We start from the raw sequence: 6,000 nt of genomic DNA on the forward strand, positions 1-6,000 counted from the left end.
GAATGTGTCCTTTCTATTCAATTTATAGGGGACTGTGGACACAGGGCCTTTCAATGACATAGGCTTTCCCCAATTTTAAGGATTCCAGGATACTAAAAGATAAAAAAAATGTCAAACTGGATTATGAAAAATACACACAAACACACAGAGTGCTCTCTATTTATAGATAACATTAAAAAATCAAAATTTTAAGATCTTTTATGAACATGTATGGGTGAAATGGTCCAGTCAACCCCCTTTGCAGAATCCCAACCCTCACAGAAACAGCTCCTGTTGCTGAGCACCAACAGATCTGCACTCTCAAGAGGCATGTGTCATGGCTTAACAGCCTTAGGATCAAGAGAATTGATGACTAACTGAGAAAGTATTGTGTGAATTATAAAACATAATATGTGCACACATCATCATCATTATGAATAAACACCTCTAACCTGTGCATCCACTATTTTGGCTATAATTCTCAGAATTAGATTTTTCTGCCATTTATAAGTCTATTGCTTTGGTACATTCCATGTAGGAATATCTAATACTGTCAACACAGCAATGTTCTTTACTCACATATTAGCTCTCACATAAATTGGAACATGACCATATTAAATTTTTGATTAAATAAAAAACATGCCTATCCCTCTTAATACAGTGTCTAGTGCACACTACTACCAAACCCTCTGTTCTCTACACTACTCAATTCCCAGTGTTTTTACTTATTTATTTATTTTTAAAAATTTATTTATTATTTGGGAGAGAGAGAGAGCACACGTGCACACAAATGGAAGGGGAGGGACAGAGGCAGAGGGAGAAGCAAGCTCCCCGCTGAACAGGGAGCCAGATGTTGGGGTTCCATCCCAGGACCCTGGGATCATGACCTGAGCCAAAGGCAGATGCTTAACCGACTGAGCCACCCAGGCGCACGCCCCCCCCCCAGTGTTTTTTATATTCTTTATTTGATCATAAAGAGCATAAATACAGTGACATTTACTTATCTCATTGGGCATCATAATTGCTGGCACATAGCTTGTTGAAAATCAACTATTCAGCAAGCAATGAGTACCTACTCTGTCTTTGACATCCTGACAAACACTAAGAATGCTGTTACTAAGTAGACAGTCTCCTGTTGTCATGGAGATGTCAGTCTAGTGCAAGAAACAGGTAACAAGCAAGGTCTACTAAGTAAATATTAAGCTTACAATTGTGTAAATACTGTGAAAAAAATGTTCTCTGAGAGCTCATAAAAGGAGGGCAGAACAAAAACTGGGTCAGAGAGGGTATTTTTTTAAATATTTTATTTATTTGACAGAGAGAGAGAGAGAGAGCAAGAGCAGGAACACAAGCAGGGGGAGTGGGAGAGGGAGAAGCAGGCTTCCCGCAGAGCGGGGAGCCCGATGCGGGGCTCATTCCCAGGACCCCGGGATCATGAACCGAGCCAAAGGCAGACGCTGAACGACTGAACCACCCAGGCGCCCCAGAGAGGGTATGTTTTGAGACCGAAGAAGAGGGAGTCTTAGAATGGAATGTGGACAAGATCATCTCAGACAGGCTACAGCACCTTAAGACCCTAAGGCAGAGGGGGGTTGGCATATTCCAGAAACTAGCAGAAGGTCAGTGGGGTGGGGGGCATGCACAGTGAGTGAGGGTGAGTGTTGTGAATGAGGCTATATAGCGAGGCAGGGGTGGATCCCACAGGATCCTCATATTATGATGCACCTGCCCTGCCTATGAGGACTGCCGCTCTGTTCTTGGCGCATCTCCTTCCTACGGAGAAGTCACTAGTTGTCTCAAGCTGTGTAATAAAGACACTCTGTATTGGGCACTGCTAGAAATGATGCATCCAGTCGAGGAAGACATGGCCCCTGCCTCCACGGAGCTTACAGTGTAGGAGGAAGCAGATGAGCGAGGAAATCAATCATTTCAATGTGAAGGTGCCTTCTGGCACTGTTTCCAACTGCTGCCGAACTTCACACTTCCTTCTAGGTATCTCACCAAGTCTCTCTGGTCTCCAATGCCCACCTAGAGAGTCCCACTCAGGTGTCATAGTCTTTCATGTGGCAACATAATCGCTCTTACATTCTTTATCCCAACATCAATTAAATTAGACCAGCAAACTATTTAATCCCCAGTGAGGTACAGAATGTGCAGGTGTATACAAGGGGAAATCTCAGTATCCCCTGGAGAGCTTTGTAATATTCTTGGGAATTCAAATATAGTACCTTTCACAGGTAGACTAAAATTTGGTGTGGTTGGCCTAGACACATAGAGTGGAGTTCACTTAAAGAGAGGGTAATGAGAATTATGATGCCCTTCACAAGCAAGAATTATGCTTATATGTTTCATTGTAAACATGGTCTTAACTTGAATTTAAATCCCACCTCTGCACATACAAGCTGGTTGATCCTAGAAAAGTTACTTAACATTTTGAAGGTCCGTTTTCTAATCTATAAAATTAAATTACTATGATACTCTCACATGTTATTGCAAGGACTAAAATTACACAATGTAGCAAAAAATGCCCAGTACAGTCTCAGCTGTTGCCATTAATCTTCCCAAAATGATTGGCTGCTGCATGACCCATGAGGTTTGTTTGAGATGCAGAAAGAATAAGTTTATCCTGTTATGTACAGGTTTTTGAACAGATATTCCTATTTATTAAAATGCTAAAGGCAGTGCTTGCTTCGGCAGCACATATACTAAAATTGGAATGATACAGAGAAGATTAGCATGGCCCCTGAGCAAGGATGACACGCAAATTCGTGAAGCATTCCATAAATAAATAAATAAATAAATAAAAAATAAATAAATAAAATGCTAAAGGCAGTGGAATGAGAGGAAGGCATCCTCCTCCCCTGAAATACTCCCATCTTCTCTGCCCTCAGGACTCAACACAGAGACCTTTACCACACGGGTCCTGCAGAGGTCAGTATTCTGGGCTGAGAGTGGGGAGAGAGGGGGGGGATGCTCTATATCAGGTGGGGAGCTGGGATAGGAGGGGAAATGTCCCCTCAACTCTTGGCCCCATTGCTCTCTCCTGTGACCAGTCACTGGAGTGGGCTGACAGACAGAGCTCTGCAACAATGGTGAGAACTGCCCTTTCAAAGAGCCTGGTGAGCAAGAGTGAGGACGGAGGGCTACCTCCTGCTGAAATGGTGAGCCATTGAGAGCTTTAGAAACAGGGTGGCCAAATTTAATTTTGAACAGATGACTCTGAACTCAGTAGAGATAAATGGATCTGGCAGCAGAGAGCCCAGGTGGGTGGCCGTGACCACAATCTAAAGGACATATGAAACCTAAACCAGGGGCGTGGCCAAACAGAGGTAGACAAGGGAGATCAGAGAAGCAGACAGGAGGATCTTGCAACTTAGATAGCTTAACTGGTGGTAGTCGGTTATCTGCCGCATACTAGGTGCACTGGGCAGACCAGGTAGGAAACATCCAAAGAAAGTGAAAAGGGTTGTCAGATATTTTCTAAGCTCTGAAATGAGAAGAAGGGCACTTTATTTGCAAGTGTTTGCAGAGAATCCCATGAAATACTGTCTGTGATAATACTCTTTAAAATATAAATTATTATTTATCTGTAGGTACTCTTAAAAGTCATACTAGTGCTGGGCATAATTTACATTTGTTAGTTCATTTAAGCTTCACAATAGCCCTGTGTCAGCTCCATTTATGGGTGAAGAAACCAAAGTATTTCTGCTATTGGATTACGCCAACCAGGCTGTCTAATTACTGTGAAAAGTCTTCTTACCTCTTAATGTGGATGATAAGAACAGAGCTAATACCACAGTACAAACCAGTAGGTCTTTTTCTAAATTTTGGTGGCATGTGCTGCATGAGCATAGGTGAACAGAGCTTGACCAGCAGGCACTTAGCTGTGTCTCCATTCACCCCTCTTACTCCAACTTGCTGAACGGAATAAATGGTGGATATGTGAAAGCATGGATGGGTGGTTGGATAATGAAATAATAGATCCATCTCAACATTTGACTTTTGAAAGTAGGTGAACCCCCTTGAACCCCTATAAGATCCATGTGATAGCCCTTAAAGAGAAGCCAAAACTTTCATGAGTGTCTGAGACACCCACCAGTGTCTGGATATATTTCCTGTGGGGTTTCATCATCAGGCTATATTCTCTCCTTTGAAATTAGTGTTTAATTCAGCCTCTGGCTTTTAAACTTGGCTCCCCTTGCTTAGACCTTCTTGGACCACTTGTATCCCTCATTCGGGACTTTGCAGCCAAGCCCCAGTCCAGTGGCCAGGGCCTGAGCATGTCTAACCCATCTCCAGAAACAGGGGAATAATTCAGACTAGATGGATAAATGAACATATTAGCAATTGGACCTTATGAATTATGAGATTAGTGATCACTCTTGGGCTCAGAAATGTATCCCTTGTTCCTTAACACTGTTTTATTTTTGTTTCCACTTTCTACAGTTTGTCTTGGCAGGGTAATTTTTAACAGATTAATTCTAATTGACTATCTTGTTTATTTTAAAGCATTGCTACATCTGTGCCCAGAGCAAAAGTTATATAATGCTTCATTGGGTAACTGGGAGTTCAGCAATTAATGACAGGAGCATCAAGTCAGGAGATTTTCCATTCTCTGTAGGGTTGCCTGTTTGTATAACTTTGACCCTTGAAGCTTTTTGTGAGATACCAGATTTCATACTTCAGTGTGTCCCTGCCCTCAGGATTAACTAATATGTCTTTTCCTTATTAGAGCAGATTCTGTTCTATTTTACTTGGAATCAAAGTATCTCTTACTTAAGGGTTTGGTTTGATTTCATACACCCATTATCTGGACCTTTAATCTTTTCCTACTTAATGTTTTAAAGGAATATCCAGATTGTCTTCAGTTCTATCATGTAATCAACTGCTTCAGAGTGGGAATCAGACCGTAGATCAAGGGAAAGCCAGATTCTAGCAAGACTGAAGCACCAGGCATGGCTAGGATACCCTCTGAATTCCTAGTTCAGTTGAATTGGCTGCTTTATATATCTTATACCTCCAAAAGAGATTTAATCTCTCAGAGAGATTGTATGGTGTAGTGGAAAGTTTGTTGGCTTTGTTAGGACAAAAGTAGAAAGTTAGGGACACCTGGGTGGCTCAGTTGGTTGAGCATCTGCCTTCAACTCAGGTCATGATCCCAGGGTCCCTGCTCAGAGAGGAGTCTGTTTCTCTCTCTCCCCCTGCCCCTCCAACCCCCTCGTGTTCTCTCTGGCTCACTCTCAAATAAATAAATAAAATCTTTAAAAAATAAAAATTAAAAAGTCGAAAGTTATAAGATAAACCTCAATTTACTCTTTTTAACGTTGTCTAGTTTCCCTCACTCCCTCACCCCCTTCCTTTTTTCCTTCCTTCTTCCCTTCATTTCTTCTTACTTTTTTTTATTTATCTTTTTTCTTTCTTCCCTTAAACACAAATTTACTATGCAGTGACCCTACTATGTGCAAGGCCCTGTATTTGCATGAGAAGGAAACCCACACAGTCCTCATTATAGATTCTATAAGTTTAGAGCATGAGACGTTAATATCTTTGAGGGAGGGTGGTGTTGAGGATTGAGGGAGACAGACCTACTCAAGACCAATTTATATGAAAACCTCCTTCTTTAAACTCCTCCTCCAGGGTAACTGACATTCTTTTAGAAGGTCTCTCCCTTTTGTTGAGATAAACTGAGTGTATTTCTACACTAATATCATCTTGCTCAACTTTATGACTAGATTGGGTTTTATGAAGTTTTCCATTTTGCGTTTGTTTTAGACAAGGTAGCAAAAGAACAGTAGTAAATAAAGCCATTGCAATTGGTCTTTATGTGTCAAGAGATATGATGTGAATTCATTCCATCAACATTGAAGAAACCATTTTTGAGGAGCATTTCACATGAAGACCAGGGCAGTTCAGAAATTAATAAGCCACTGTCCTTTTGTCCTGGAGGAAATCCTAGATGGGTGGAGAAGGACATGTAAATAGATAATCACAATTAAAATCAGTAGACTGTGATGATATGAT

The 6,000-nt window shown here is 41.4% G+C and overlaps 1 non-coding gene across 1 annotated transcript; it reads left to right on the forward strand.

Annotated features, from left to right (window-relative positions):
• Positions 1 to 2,660: 2,660 nt before the first annotated feature.
• LOC113926034 lies at positions 2,661 to 2,767 on the forward strand. Its single transcript, XR_003521121.1, has one exon. It is a non-coding gene; the product is annotated as a U6 spliceosomal RNA (small nuclear RNA).
• The last annotated feature ends 3,233 nt before the right edge of the window (positions 2,768 to 6,000 follow it).

This window comes from Zalophus californianus, chromosome 2, assembly GCF_009762305.2.
Source record: "Zalophus californianus isolate mZalCal1 chromosome 2, mZalCal1.pri.v2, whole genome shotgun sequence".
NCBI lineage: Eukaryota > Metazoa > Chordata > Mammalia > Carnivora > Otariidae > Zalophus > Zalophus californianus.